Raw genomic sequence first — 16,044 nt, forward strand, 5'->3', positions numbered from 1 at the left:
TGGCTGTTGTGGGTGTTGATTTGGGATAGCAAGTTGGGATATGGAGGAGGCTGGATATGGGGGGTTTTTTTTGGACGAAGGATGTGGGGATTTGGTGAATGGAGGGGATATGGAGGAGGCTGGATATGGGGGGGTTTTTTTTTTGGACGAAGGATGTTGGGGTTTGGTGAATGGAGGAGGTGGTGATTTTTTTTTTTTTTGGTTTATAATTTTTTAAAGTTTTTAAAAATGGTTTATAATTTGAAATTATTTTTTATTTAATCAACATGGCGTCATATTATTGGATATGTGGGACCCACATATGTGCCACATCATTAACTTAACAGACTTTTTAACGGAAGATGACGGCAAGGACTATTTGTGAGGACACTTATTAATCTTAAGGACCATAAATGACAAAAAAAAAAACATAAAGGACGCAATGTGATAGTTTCGCAAACCTCAGGGACGTTTTGTGATAATAAGCCAAAAAAAAATAAAATTAGTTGTCACAAGACTTTAAAGTAGTACGTAAATGTATGTATATATAGTTTTGTTTGTAAATTTAGGTTTCTCATCTATCTTTTTTTAAATTTAGAAATTTTATGTTTGCATTCATAATTCAGCCGAAAAAGACACTAGCCACAAATGACCAATGAAAACTAACCACAAAAGGGTCATTACAATAACGGAGCGATCTAACATCAAAATTAAGATTATCTGGTGTGCCTCTACTAACGATCACGTAAGATCGGAGAAACTCTGGCATAGGCATCCCAACTAAGATTGGAAACTTAGAATAATTAAAAAGATATAAAACTTGAAAAAAAACCAAGCCATAGCAATACAAATAAAACTCTCATAAAGGAGAGATGAAAAGCTCTAAGGGAGAGATGAAAAGTTCTGATAAAAGAAGAGGTGAAAACTACGCAGAGAACCCAAAGAGTCTCTGCAACTTATTCCAAACATTAAGAAACCGCAAAAAGGATAGTGGTGGAGATCCGACGCCAAAACGTAGATGGAGATCCGACGCCGAGAAGCAGCCGCCTGTGATAGTTAGATGAAAATCATAAGAAAACGAAGAGAAATAAGGAAAACCATTTGACTTTGAAAATGGGGGAAGAAGTGAAGGGAGGAAGAGAATAGGGAAGAGGGGAGGAAGAACAATGGATTCCGCCCCCCTCAAAGTGAAAACGACTCTAGGAATGTTTTTTTTTTGGGAGAAAGGGGCTAGGGTTTTTTTTATAAAGAAAAGTCATGCATGTATTATTTCCATTCAATGTCTAGAAATCTATGAAGCATAGATACGATGGTTGAGGTGCATACCCCATGTCTGATAGGCTGGGGGATATGATACACATTGGACACGTGCAGATACACGATGGATACGTATCCGAGTCAATGGATACAGTCAACGATGAAAGGATACACATATATGACATTACAGGTATGGGTATTCTATTTTTAGGATACGTTTTAGGTCTAATTTTGGCTATGAGAGGGAAAATTAAAGTCGGCACAGATTTGAAGTCTTGAAAAACACGGAAGGTTGTCCTTACCTGTTTTGAAACCAAGGAAATGTCTCATGCATATCTTCTTCTTCTATATAAATAAAAAATCTTAGTGCCGCCCACTCATCAATTCTTCTTCTTCATCCATACCTTAAATCAAATATCTCTCATATATTTTGATTCTTAAATTAATCTGGTGTGCCTGTGGTGGATTTTTCGTGAATTTTCTGTTTTTTCTTCTTCATCGTCGGGTATGTTCTCTCTCTCTCTCTCTCTCTCTCTCTCTCTCTCTCTCTCTTTTGGTCTTATCCTTTTGTTTAGAATACTCTCACGCTCTCACCCTAGAAATAATAATATTATTATAATCAAAAGTATTAATATTATAACCAAATATAATATATATTACATAAGAACTTGCAAAAAAACAACAAGTCATTGAAAGAAATCTCCCACCCCACGTGAAGAGCACTTTTGTTTATAAAAAAAAGAAGTTGTGTTTAGGCAATTTAATAATATTATATTCAATACGTTGACTTTTCTTTGTGTTTAGGAATATGAGTCATCCAGATAATAATGCAAGTGCTAATATTAATCATACTGAGAATACTGAAATCGAGGTAGATGATCATGCTCTATTGTGAAAGTATATTAAAAGGCTTCACAAGTAAGGAAAATGAGGAGGAAATACTATGTTCGAATGCAATTATTGTCATAGTACTTACAAAGGCTCCTACTCTAGAGTCAAGTTTCATTTGTAGAAAATGTTGGGAAATGGGATTGCACCTTGCAAAAAGGTTACTGATGAAGTTTTTACGGAAATGAAAAAACTTGTGAGAGAATATGAATACCGATTGAAAAGTGTAGCTCCAAGAAAAGTGTCTTTTCCTAATACTGGTTCTTTACTTTGTTCTTCTATGTCTAATGTTGAGCAAAAGAAAAGAAAGGGAATCAATGGGCCCCCTTGATCTAGCTTTTCAATGTGATGCTGAAGTTGCAAGGATGTTTATACAGGTGAATTGTCCTTTCACCTTGCAAGGAATTATCGAAACTCCTATCTTCATGCTTATGCGCTTCCAGGATATGTTCCACCAGGTTACAATGCACTAAGAACTACTCTTTTGCAACAAGAGAAGTGTTAGAAATGTGCCCTAAGAGCCAATACATTTGATGTAATCTCCTTAGAATACATTTCGTATATGATAAATAAAGGGCAATATTATTTTGTTATCTTTTATGTCACATAAAGAAACAAAAGTCCAGGGTATACTAAATAAGAGATAAAGTAATCTAAAGAAGTTTAGATTCGGGAGACCTTTAATCTCTAACTGTAGTATCCCAAAATGTTCCTAATCATAGGGTTATCAAATGGGCATTGATAAACCGTCAAGATTGGCACATACTATGTATGCTCAATAATGAGGATGGTTGGTCTCCAACCATTTGTGTAGTTGACACTAATACAAGTATGTGGGTGCTCATTAGTGAATGAGTACACTGAACGCGATCAACCGCAGTTCTCGTATGGAGTATTTATCTATATGTCAAACGAGAACTTATAGTTGCAATAATGCAAATTAGTCCTTAGACCTGAGGCATCATGGTTGTCTTGTGATGCGTTATTGATCTTTGATAGCTCACAAAGGCAAGTCGTAAAAGATTTTCCTTATGTGTTATTGGGATCTCTTAATTCATCATGGAGACATGTGAATGTACAATAAGGAATCTCTACCTTTGATAAGAAAAGGAGAATGTTTCAAGATATGATTCAGTGAATCTTCGGCCGAAGTACTTGAACATGATTTAGAAAGTGTTTTAATTATGTTCTATTGAATCATATGAGGTTAATCATATTAGGGGTTTGACATTATCAATCCGTACCCTAATAATATGATTGGAAACATTGTATAAGAGAAGGATCGTATTGCATTGCAATTCCAACTGAATAGGTTCTTCATCTATTCTAATTAGCTTGGGTAGTCATGATATATTGCTAGATGTCACTCTTGGCTTGTGGAAGTCCTAGGATTGATTGTGATCGATCCAAATAAAGGAAGAATTAAAAGGGGGTTTTAATTCCAGTTGGTTAGAAAGAGTTCTAATGTTTTCCCACTGCCTTGCTGTTGTGTAGATACAGCTGCACCAAAATGAATTCAGTTGCATCCTCAACTTGTGATACTCGCAAGTGCACGAGCCGTTTGGTAGTATAGCATATGTAAGTGCGAGGTCGATCCCACGAGGATTGGTGATTGAATGATCCAATTCATTTTTCCTACACAAAACAGAAATGAAAAAGAAAGGAAATAAATAAAACAAGGAAGAAAGAAATAACTAACTCAAGCAGATAAGTTCCCAAGTTCAATTAGATTAATGGATTGGTTCTACCTAAGTATGATTAAGCCATGGTGTGTGGTCATAACCTTGTGTTCCTAATTCCCTAATTTGATCATTTGTTGTCTAACCTAAAATTAAGCATTAGGAACCCATTAAGCATTGAAGAACAATTTAAACAACCAAGCATGTATCTAATCCCTGTTGTCGAATGTCCATACATACTCGTCCTATTCATAGTTCAATTCGAATTAATTAAAGCATGGTGTCTACTCTTAATTCAAACCAAGATAGCTAACATGCAAGCCTAAATGGTGATCAATCATTCAAACTAGCATATTAACTTATAAGCATAATGAATAAGAACAAAAACCATAATTGAAACTTGGAAACTAATCAAACTTGAAACTAAAGAAAAGAATTTACATAATGAAAAGTAAAGTGGAACTAAGAAAAACTTAAGGAGAATTTCAGCACAAATATTTCATTACTACAATTGAAAACTAGAAAATGAAACTAAGAGAATTTGAGGAAGAGAAGGGAAGGGAGCTCTAGAGAAGTGTTTGAGAGCTTCCTCCCTTGGGGTGTGTTTACAAGCTTAGAGAACTTCCCTATTTATAGGCCTAGGGGAAGTGAAAATCTGAATTCAATATGGCTAATGCATACAACACTTGTTTTATAAAATCTGAAATGGTTGATGCACTTGTATTAGAAAATCTAAATTGGGTGATGCACTTGTATTAGAAAATCTTGAATTGGTTGATGCACTTCACCAATAGATCCCACCAGCAGCCCTAGCTCATCTTCATGTCACCATGACCAAGCTTCCAACCAGAAATGATAGCTCATACCTAGCTCACCATGACCAAGCATCCAACCAGCACATGCTGAGGTCAGCATGACCAGCAACTTCAAGGGCTTACAACTTGGGCTTTCCTTAATCAAATTAGGACTTTAAGCACTCGAAATTGAAGTTCAGAATGTCTTCTTTCCAGCCATATGTTATTTGGGCCAATCCAAGGTCGGAGGAAGAAGTTAAGGCCGAAACAAATTGCTAACTCATTTTCCGCGCTGATAAGATCCATCCTGAGCATGGTTCTGTGTTTGCTAGGTAACGGACTCCAGCTTTATCCAATGGGGCTGAATTTTGGATATGTTATAGTACACACCAATTGGAACACCTTTCATGAAGAATGTGGCCTCATTCGAGCTATGTAGGTTGTTGAAACAAAGCTTGCAATATGACCTACGGAACTGGACTGGCAGGGGGCTGTAGCCAAAATGAGTTTGTCTTTAAGCTCTTCATCCATTCATCCAAATTAGGCTTTAACATGCTTGAATTGCATGAATTATGCTCTCTAAAGCCATCATTATTACCTAAAGCTCAATGAACTGAAAGATAAACACAAAAAGGATTAAAAGCACAAGTTTAACTCATAAACGTAACCAAATCATAAGCTAGAAGGGTACAAAATGATATACAATTATGAACCGATCACTTGCTAAATTAGAACCTAATGGATCGCATACCTTAAATGGTTAACTTTGAGTAATACAAATGAGAATGAGGAAATCAATTTGATTGATTTGATGTGGATGATTTACTACGTGTAAAAATATATTTGGGCCTCGGTAATAGTTAATGAGAAGCCCAAATGGTTGGGTATCAAGCCCATGGACTTAAGACACCTAAATTATGGCTTAAGTGTCATAAGGCCCAATTTTGGAAGCCCAATGGGGTTTGGCCGAAAATGCTTAAGTAAAGGTGTATGAGAATTGTTTCCATAAGCTAATTAACACAACAAACACAATCCAACATCAACCAAATAGGTTTGGGAGATCAAAGAGAGATAGTTGTGAGTTTTCAAGAGTGAAACACTATCTTCTTTCAAAGGGGTTTAGATTGAAACCAATCTTGAGAATCTTGCACTAGCATCCAAGTATTCTCAAGATACTTCTTCTCATCTCAAGGTTCCATTGGTGTGGAGACTTAGATGCCATATACTTTTGTGGCTCACAAGGAGGAGAAAGATCAAGAGAAGATCAACAAAGGGAAATCATCAAGAGAAGACCAAAACACAACTTGGTTCATATTATAGCTTCAAGGGTAATTAGAACTTATCCTTTCTCTTGAATTTTCATTTATGAAAAACATATCAATGTTCATGGCTTAAGATACTTGGAAGAAGTTTTGTTTTGAATTTAAACAACCACCATATTCTTCCGCTGCGATTAATTTGATTAATTGTATGTTTAATGTTCAAAAGAACTTCTTAAAAATGTTTTAAAACCAACAATTGGTATCAGAGCCATAGGTCATGAACTTGATATGTTTCTAGGGTTTAGAGATGCATATGTGGGTTGTGAATTCATTTAAAAGTATAATAGTTATACTTGATTTATTTTGATTTGATTGAATAAAAATCAAATGGAGTGAAAGGGGTTGTTTGGGATTTTGAATTTCCGGATTTGTGTTTTGATGATTGATGCTCTCTTTGAATGCATATATGTATGTATAAACATTAGAGCATAGTTGCATTAAAACCCCCATGATTTTAACTTCATGAAATATATGATATTAAGAACATGAGATGGTTAAAATGGAATATGGATTTTTCCGGAAATAGCATGAACATTCATATAAGTTCATATGCATGTTCTTGGTGTTCTTGATGTTCTTGTTATGGGATCCTTTTGATCCATAAGTTAGGTGGCTAATCTTGATGATTGTGTTTAGTGGAATTTTCCACCAAAATAGGTCAAAAGATGATGATGGTGTTTTATTATAAAATTAAAAGTTTTTCAAAAATGTTTCCACTCAATAAACATTTACCCACCACACTAAAATTAATAAGATTACTTTGGTGAGTGTGTGGGGCTTTCTAGGTATAAATGTTGGTGATTTGATATAAAATGCAAAAGTTGATCAATTTATTCATATCACTAATTATTTACCTACCACACTAAAATTATTTTTGATTACTTTGGTGAGTGTGGTTGGCCTACCTAGTCACATTCATGATTATTCACCTTGTTGGAATAATCATGATCACCACTTTGTGTTAAACAAATGCATGCTTTAACCCCACACCTTAGTGGATCAACATTTGATCCATTATTAATTGATGAATAATTTTGGACTTGCAATATATGATAAGTGTAACTATGTCCAAAAGATTTCCACAATTACTTTTGCTATTGTAGTAAAACGTTTTCACTCCATGGTAAATTTATTTTGAATATGGTTACCACTTGAATTAAACCCACATATGTATGCAACCCAAGAGCATGTTTTTACATTGCTAGTTTAATTGTTTAAAGCGTTTAAATAATTAAAGGATGGTTATGGACTTAGACCAAACAATTGAGCTATGTGATTGGCCGCTTATTGGATATGTATTCGATTTTGATTGGCTATGTATTAATGAAATGGCTTTCATGCCTAATTTATTTGGCTATGTAATAATGAAATGGCTTTCATGCCTAATTTATTGTTATGCGCGCGTAATTAAAATGAATCACCTTCCAAGACCATGATCCAACATGGTGGCTCGTGTTGGATCAACAAGAAAGTCCATAATCATCCTATAAGCCCAATGCAATTGGAATGTTCGGTAATGACAATAATTAACCAATTAGTAGCACCATGTATTCTCGCTATCTTAAGCAAATGGTTTCTAAAATAATTAGTGGGAGTATTATGTGCTACTAATATGTTGCATTGGGAACCATTTAATGAGATTAGATAGGTAATTTTAACAGGATTAAAATTGGATTAAAATGAGACCAAATTAACTACCCTCAAAGCAATATTAAGTTGACAAGCGAAATGGCATTTTGAATGCTATTTTGTGGCCTTCCACCGTGGTAGTCTCTTATTGGGTGGCACATTTACACTTTGTTGTACCTCAGTGAGGCAACATCCAGTACTTGTAACCATCCAAGGGAAGCCTATTACACATACTTGATGTAGTGCGGATAGATAACGAGTGTGGCCAACAAATCGTTAGTTTGAGGTCATGCTTGAAACCCTATACCCACAAGCATGGTGGGAATAACTTAACTAAGACGAACGAAACCAACAAACTGTTAGGTTGAGGTCTAGTTCTCTAGAGGCCATAGTGATGGGTATTCACATGAATGATGTGATTGGATAAGAGTATCCTCTCATTAGTAAGATAGCAATCCAACAAACTGTTAGGTTGAGGAAAACTATTTGAAATTGAGACTCCCATCCCCACTAAGAGTTTCAACGGAAACTCTCGGATTTCAAGAGGGATATGAAATTTGCCAAAAATAGTGGGAGCTACCATCATGACTTAAAGACCCTAAGTTTTTGGTAGAAGATTAATCTAAACTAAAATTTGTTTACGTTGTTGCAGAATTTTCAAATGGCCGTTAAAAACCCAATCTCATCGATACTTAACAATTACATCCTTGATGGCACGAACTATCCGGGTTGGCTTCGCAAAATGAAACTTGTCCTTAAAATGGATGAGATTGATTATGTGTTGACACAAGCCCCACCACATATTGCTCCTGACGAAGAAGCTACTCAGGAAGAGATAACTGCTTATGAGAAGCATGTTAAGGATGATAGTAGAGGTAAATGTTACTTACTAGCATCCATGAATGATGAGCTACTTAAACAACATGAAGATATGGATGATTGTGCTTCCATATTGCTTCACCTTAAAGAGCTTTATGGTGAAGCTACTCGTAGCTTGCGATTCAATACAATATGTGAACTTGTCAACACAAAGATGACAAGAGGGACTCCGGTTAATCTGCATGGTCTCAAGATAATATCATTGCTTGAGAAATTGGAAAAATTGGATTGTCCATTTAATGCTGAAGTTCAACAAGATTTTTTTCTTTCGTCCCTCTCATCAGATTTTTCCCAATTACTCCCAATTCCTTACTTGAGATAACTCCCATATTATAGTTCATAACAAATTGGGAAAAATCTGATGAGAGGGACGAAAGAAAAAAATCTTGTTGAACTTCAGCATTAAATGGACAATCCAATTTTTCCAATTTCTCAAGCAATGATATTATCTTGAGACCATGCAGATTAACCGGAGTCCCTCTTGTCATCTTTGTGTTGACAAGTTCACATATTGTATTGAATCGCAAGCTACGAGTAGCTTCACCATAAAGCTCTTTAAGGTGAAGCAATATGGAAGCACAATCATCCATATCTTCATGTTGTTTAAGTAGCTCATCATTCATGGATGCTAGTAAGTAACATTTACCTCTACTATCATCCTTAACATGCTTCTCATAAGCAGTTATCTCTTCCTGAGTAGCTTCTTCGTCAGGAGCAATATGTGGTGGGGCTTGTGTCAACACATAATCAATCTCATCCATTTTAAGGACAAGTTTCATTTTGCGAAGCCAACCCGGATAGTTCGTGCCATCAAGGATGTAATTGTTAAGTATCGATGAGATTGGGTTTTTAACGGCCATTTGAAAATTCTGCAACAACGTAAACAAATTTTAGTTTAGATTAATCTTCTACCAAAAACTTAGGGTCTTTAAGTCATGATGGTAGCTCCCACTATTTTTGGCAAATTTCATATCCCTCTTGAAATCCGAGAGTTTCCGTTGAAACTCTTAGTGGGGATGGGAGTCTCAATTTCAAATAGTTTTCCTCAACCTAACAGTTTGTTGGATTGCTATCTTACTAATGAGAGGATACTCTTATCCAATCACATCATTCATGTGAATACCCATCACTATGGCCTCTAGAGAACTAGACCTCAACCTAACAGTTTGTTGGTTTCGTTCGTCTTAGTTAAGTTATTCCCACCATGCTTGTGGGTATAGGGTTTCAAGCATGACCTCAAACTAACGATTTGTTGGCCACACTCGTTATCTATCCGCACTACATCAAGTATGTGTAATAGGCTTCCCTTGGATGGTTACAAGTACTGGATGTTGCCTCACTGAGGTACAACAAAGTGTAAATGTGCCACCCAATAAGAGACTACCACGGTGGAAGGCCACAAAATAGCATTCAAAATGCCATTTCGCTTGTCAACTTAATATTGCTTTGAGGGTAGTTAATTTGGTCTCATTTTAATCCAATTTTAATCCTGTTAAAATTACCTATCTAATCTCATTAAATGGTTCCCAATGCAACATATTAGTAGCACATAATACTCCCACTAATTATTTTAGAAACCATTTGCTTAAGATAGCGAGAATACATGGTGCTACTAATTGGTTAATTATTGTCATTACCGAACATTCCAATTGCATTGGGCTTATAGGATGATTATGGACTTTCTTGTTGATCCAACACGAGCCACCATGTTGGATCATGGTCTTGGAAGGTGATTCATTTTAATTACGCGCGCATAACAATAAATTAGGCATGAAAGCCATTTCATTATTACATAGCCAAATAAATTAGGCATGAAAGCCATTTCATTAATACATAGCCAATCAAAATCGAATACATATCCAATAAGCGGCCAATCACATAGCTCAATTGTTTGGTCTAAGTCCATAACCATCCTTTAATTATTTAAACGCTTTAAACAATTAAACTAGCAATGTAAAAACATGCTCTTGGGTTGCATACATATGTGGGTTTAATTCAAGTGGTAACCATATTCAAAATAAATTTACCATGGAGTGAAAACGTTTTACTACAATAGCAAAAGTAATTGTGGAAATCTTTTGGACATAGTTACACTTATCATATATTGCAAGTCCAAAATTATTCATCAATTAATAATGGATCAAATGTTGATCCACTAAGGTGTGGGGTTAAAGCATGCATTTGTTTAACACAAAGTGGTGATCATGATTATTCCAACAAGGTGAATAATCATGAATGTGACTAGGTAGGCCAACCACACTCACCAAAGTAATCAAAAATAATTTTAGTGTGGTAGGTAAATAATTAGTGATATGAATAAATTGATCAACTTTTGCATTTTATATCAAATCACCAACATTTATACCTAGAAAGCCCCACACACTCACCAAAGTAATCTTATTAATTTTAGTGTGGTGGGTAAATGTTTATTGAGTGGAAACATTTTTGAAAAACTTTTAATTTTATAATAAAACACCATCATCATCTTTTGACCTATTTTGGTGGAAAATTCCACTAAACACAATCATCAAGATTAGCCACCTAACTTATGGATCAAAAGGATCCCATAACAAGAACATCAAGAACACCAAGAACATGCATATGAACTTATATGAATGTTCATGCTATTTCCGGAAAAATCCATATTCCATTTTAACCATCTCATGTTCTTAATATCATATATTTCATGAAGTTAAAATCATGGGGGTTTTAATGCAACTATGCTCTAATGTTTATACATACATATATGCATTCAAAGAGAGCATCAATCATCAAAACACAAATCCGGAAATTCAAAATCCCAAACAACCCCTTTCACTCCATTTGATTTTTATTCAATCAAATCAAAATAAATCAAGTATAACTATTATACTTTTAAATGAATTCACAACCCACATATGCATCTCTAAACCCTAGAAATATATCAAGTTCATGACCTATGGCTCTGATACCAATTGTTGGTTTTAAAACATTTTTAAGAAGTTCTTTTGAACATTAAACATACTATTAATCAAATTAATCGCAGCGGAAGAATATTGTGGTTGTTTAAATTCAAAACAAAACTTCTTCCAAGTATCTTAAGCCATGAACATTGATATGTTTTTCATAAATGAAAATTCAAGAGAAAGGATAAGTTCTAATTACCCTTGAAGCTATAATATGAACCAAGTTGTGTTTTGGTCTTCTCTTGATGATTTCCCTTTGTTGATCTTCTCTTGATCTTTCTCCTCCTTGTGAGCCACAAAAGTATATGGCCTCTAAGTCTCCACACCAATGGAACCTTGAGATGAGAAGAAGTATCTTGAGAATACTTGGATGCTAGTGCAAGATTCTCAAGATTGGTTTCAATCTAAACCCCTTTGAAAGAAGATAGTGTTTCACTCTTGAAAACTCACAACTATCTCTCTTTGATCTCCCAAACCTATTTGGTTGATGTTGGATTGTGTTTGTTGTGTTAATTAGCTTATGGAAACAATTCCCATACACCTTTACTTAAGCATTTTCGGCCAAACCCCATTGGGCTTCCAAAATTGGGCCTTATGACACTTAAGCCATAATTTAGGTGTCTTAAGTCCATGGGCTTGATACCCAACCATTTGGGCTTCTCATTAACTATTACCGAGGCCCAAATATATTTTTACACGTAGTAAATCATCCACATCAAATCAATCAAATTGATTTCCTCATTCTCATTTGTATTACTCAAAGTTAACCATTTAAGGTGTGCGATCCATTAGGTTCTAATTTAGCAAGGCAGTGGGAAAACATTAGAACTCTTTCTAACCAACTGGAATTAAAACCCCCTTTTAATTCTTCCTTTATTTGGATCGATCACAATCAATCCTAGGACTTCCATAAGTCAAGAGTGACATCTAGCAATATATCATGACTACCCAAGCTAATTAGAATAGATGAAGAACCTATTCAGTTGGAATTGAAATGCAATACGATCCTTCTCTTATACAATGTTTCCAATCATATTATTAGGGTACAGATTGATAATGTCAAACCCCTAATATGATTAACCTCATATGATTCAATAGAACATAATTAAAACACTTTCTAAATCATGTTCAAGTACTTCGGCCGAAGATTCACTGAATCATATCTTGAAACATTCTCCTTTTCTTATCAAAGGTAGAGATTCCTTATTGTACATTCACATGTCTCCATGATGAATTAAGAGATCCTAATAACACATAAGGAAAATCTTTTACGACTTGCCTTTGTGAGCTATCAAAGATCAATAACGCATCACAAGACAATCATGATGCCTCAGGTCTAAGGACTAATTTGCATTATTGCAACTATAAGTTCTCGTTTGACATATAGATAAATACTCCATACGAGAACTGCGGTTGATCGCGTTCAGTGTACTCATTCACTAATGAGCACCCACATACTTGTATTAGTGTCAACTACACAAATGGTTTGAGACCAACCATCCTCATTATTGAGCATACATAGTATGTGCCAATCTTGACGGTTTATCAATGCCCATTTGATAACCCTATGATTAGGAACATTTTGGGATACTACAGTTAGAGATTAAAGGTCTCCCGAATCTAAACTTCTTTAGATTACTTTATCTCTTATTTAGTATACCCTGGACTTTTGTTTCTTTATGCGACATAAAAGATAACAAAATAATATTGCCCTTTATTTATCATATACGAAATGTATTCTAAGGAGATTACATCAAATGTATTGGCTCTTAGGGCACATTTCTAACACTACTCTTTTGCAACAAGAGAAGAGCCACATTGAGCGGTGTATACAACCAATCAAGGGTACATAGAGCACTAACGGTGTAAGTGTGTGTAATGATGGGTGGACATATTCGCAAAGAAGACCACTTATTAACATTATGGCAACTTGTGAGAGCAAGCTTATGTTCTTGAAGGGAATTAATTGTGACAGAGAGTATAAGGACAAACATTGTATTGCCAACTTTCTTATCGACTCTATTAAGGAAATTGGTTATCAAAATGTGGTTCAAGTAATCACTGACAATGTGCCAGTTTGTAGAGCTGCTGGATTACTTGTTGAGGCTAGACATCCCAATATCTTTTGGACACCATATGTGGTTCACACTCTCAATCTTGGTTTGAAGAGCATATGTTCACCAAAACAAAATGATGATTGGTATGATAAATGTAGTTGGAATTTAGACATTGTTCATGATGTTTGGTTCATAATTTTTTTTTTAAAATTGTGAACCATAATATCAGATTGGCTATGTATAACGACCATTACAAATTGAAGATGCTCTCTATTGCTGAAACAAGGTTTCGCTCTACACTTGTGAAGATGAGAAGATTTAAGGAAGTAAAGGAATGTCTACAACAAATGGTGATTAGTCCAAACTGGTCTTTATATAAAGAGGATGATGTTGGCAAAGCAAGAGCAGTGAAGGAAATGATATTGGATGAATACTTTTGGGATGAGATTGATTATATATTTTCCTTTACAACTTCTATATATGAGATGATTAGGATGGCTGACATAGATAAACCTTTTCTTCACTTGATTTATGAGTAGTGGGATACCATAATACAGAAGGTGAAGGCAACTATCTATAGGATAGAGCACAAGCAACTACATGAACAAAGCAACTTCTTTGATGTGGTCTATCACATTTTAGTGGAGTGATGGACTAAGAGTAGACTAAGAGTAGCACACCACTCCATTGTTTGGCACATTCTTTAAATCCTAGGTAAGTATTATGTGCTTCTTTCCTTTTAAAGTATTTAAAATTTACTTTTCATATTGTGATGATTTTATAAAATAATATCACACTTTAGTTTTAGGTTTTATAGTCCAGAATGGCTATAAGAGGATCTTAGCCGTGTTGCTCCACACCAAGATGCTGAGATTACAAGGGAAAGAAAAAAGTGTCTTGAGAAATACTTTTTGGATGATTGGGCTAGAAGAGATATCATTGTGGAGTATGCCTCTTTTTCAATGTTCTTAGATGACTTTGGAGCTATTGATGCTATGAATGATAGGTTTCACATGGAACCAATGGTGTGGTGGATTGTTCATGGAGCTTCAACACCAACTCTCCAATCCATAGCTTTGAAGCTACTTGGATAATCTTGTTTCTCTTCGTGTTGTGAAAGAAATTGGAGTACATATAGTTTCATTCACTCTTTAAGAAGAAACAAGTTAACACCCCAAATAGCTGAAGATTTAGTATTTGTTCATAATAATCTTCGTCTTTTATCAAGGAAGAGCTCAAGCTACAAAGAAGGTGTTACTCAAGTGTGAGATGTTGGAGGAGATGGATTTGATAGCTTGGGTGAAGAAGGTGTTGGGATGCTTGAAATTACTAACCTTTCTCTTAATAAACCATCATTGGAGGTTGCTTTATTTATTTGGGAAGACATTACAAATATTGTAGTTGATTGAGACTTCTGTTTTTATTTTATTTTTCTAGAGTTTAAATTTGAAATTTGAAATTTTATGTTATTTAAAATATGTTTTAAATTATATATATTGTTATTATTATATTTTAATTATCGTATTCATGACATATCGTATCATAATTTTTGAAGATTTACCATATATTGTGTCATATCGTGTCGCCGTATTCACATCTAGAGGTGTCAAACGGGCCGTGCGGGCCGGCCCGTCCCATTTAAACTCGTGCTTTTAATATTTTCGTGCCGTGCCGGGCCGGGCGATTTAATTTATCGGGCCGTGCCGTGCCGGCCCATTTAATAAAATCATTAATCCCGGCCCGGCCCAAAGCCCATGTCCATATTTAAACGGGCCGGGCCGGGCTCGTGCCGTGCCCGTGCTCGTGCTCATGACGTGCCCGTGCTCGTGCTCGTGCCATACTCGGGCCCAAGAACCAACCCATTTAATTTGAATTTTTTTCGCTTGAATTTTTTTTTTTCCACTAGATAATTCAAATTATAAACATTAAAAATATAATTAGAGGCAAGAAATTATAAACTATTTGAAAACATTAATCAATCAAACATCCAAACAATATGAAAGGCGGATGGCAAAAAGTGTCCAACTCCACAAAGTCCACTTGAACTTTTCATCTTTAAACAACTTATTATTTTATATGTGAAGAAATGTTTTGCTTTGATTATAAGAGAAGCGTATATGTCATATGTATTGATTAGATATCAAGTCCAATGTTGTTTAATTAATTTGTAGTTGATATGTTTAATTAACTAAGGACCCGAGTAATCTATATATATAAAGCAAAAGGCAGAGAATGGTGAAACATTCAAAAACCCCAAATATGCCCTTTGTTAATGCAAACATTAAGAATTCAATTTATTAATTAAATAAGGATAATATGGTAAATTCACGCTTTTTCATATTTAAATAAAATTAAAATTAAAAGAAAAATCAGATAATAGATCCTATTTTTATGGAACACAACTACCCATTATCTTTTTTAATTCTAAAATAAATTTTAAAATTTTAAAAAAAATGCCTTTCGCAAGCGCGGAAGCGCGTGCGGAGAGGCTAGTTTCCCTAAAATGAAAGACATCAAATATATGGATATGATTTTTTTTATAAAAAAAAAACATATAAACAATGACATTAGATGTCAAATTATTGCATTTTGACTTTTTGAGAAGAAAAAAAATG

At 34.9% G+C, this 16,044-nt stretch overlaps 1 pseudogene; it reads left to right on the top strand.

The window, feature by feature from the left end:
- The first annotated feature begins 2,251 nt into the window (after nucleotides 1-2,251).
- On the top strand, nucleotides 2,252-14,838 carry LOC148291191 (uncharacterized; annotated as a pseudogene).
- The last annotated feature ends 1,206 nt before the right edge of the window (nucleotides 14,839-16,044 follow it).

The sequence above is a fragment of the Prunus avium genome, chromosome 8 (genome assembly GCF_965620075.1).
Source record: "Prunus avium chromosome 8, drPruAviu1.hap1.1, whole genome shotgun sequence".
Classification (NCBI taxonomy): domain Eukaryota; kingdom Viridiplantae; phylum Streptophyta; class Magnoliopsida; order Rosales; family Rosaceae; genus Prunus; species Prunus avium.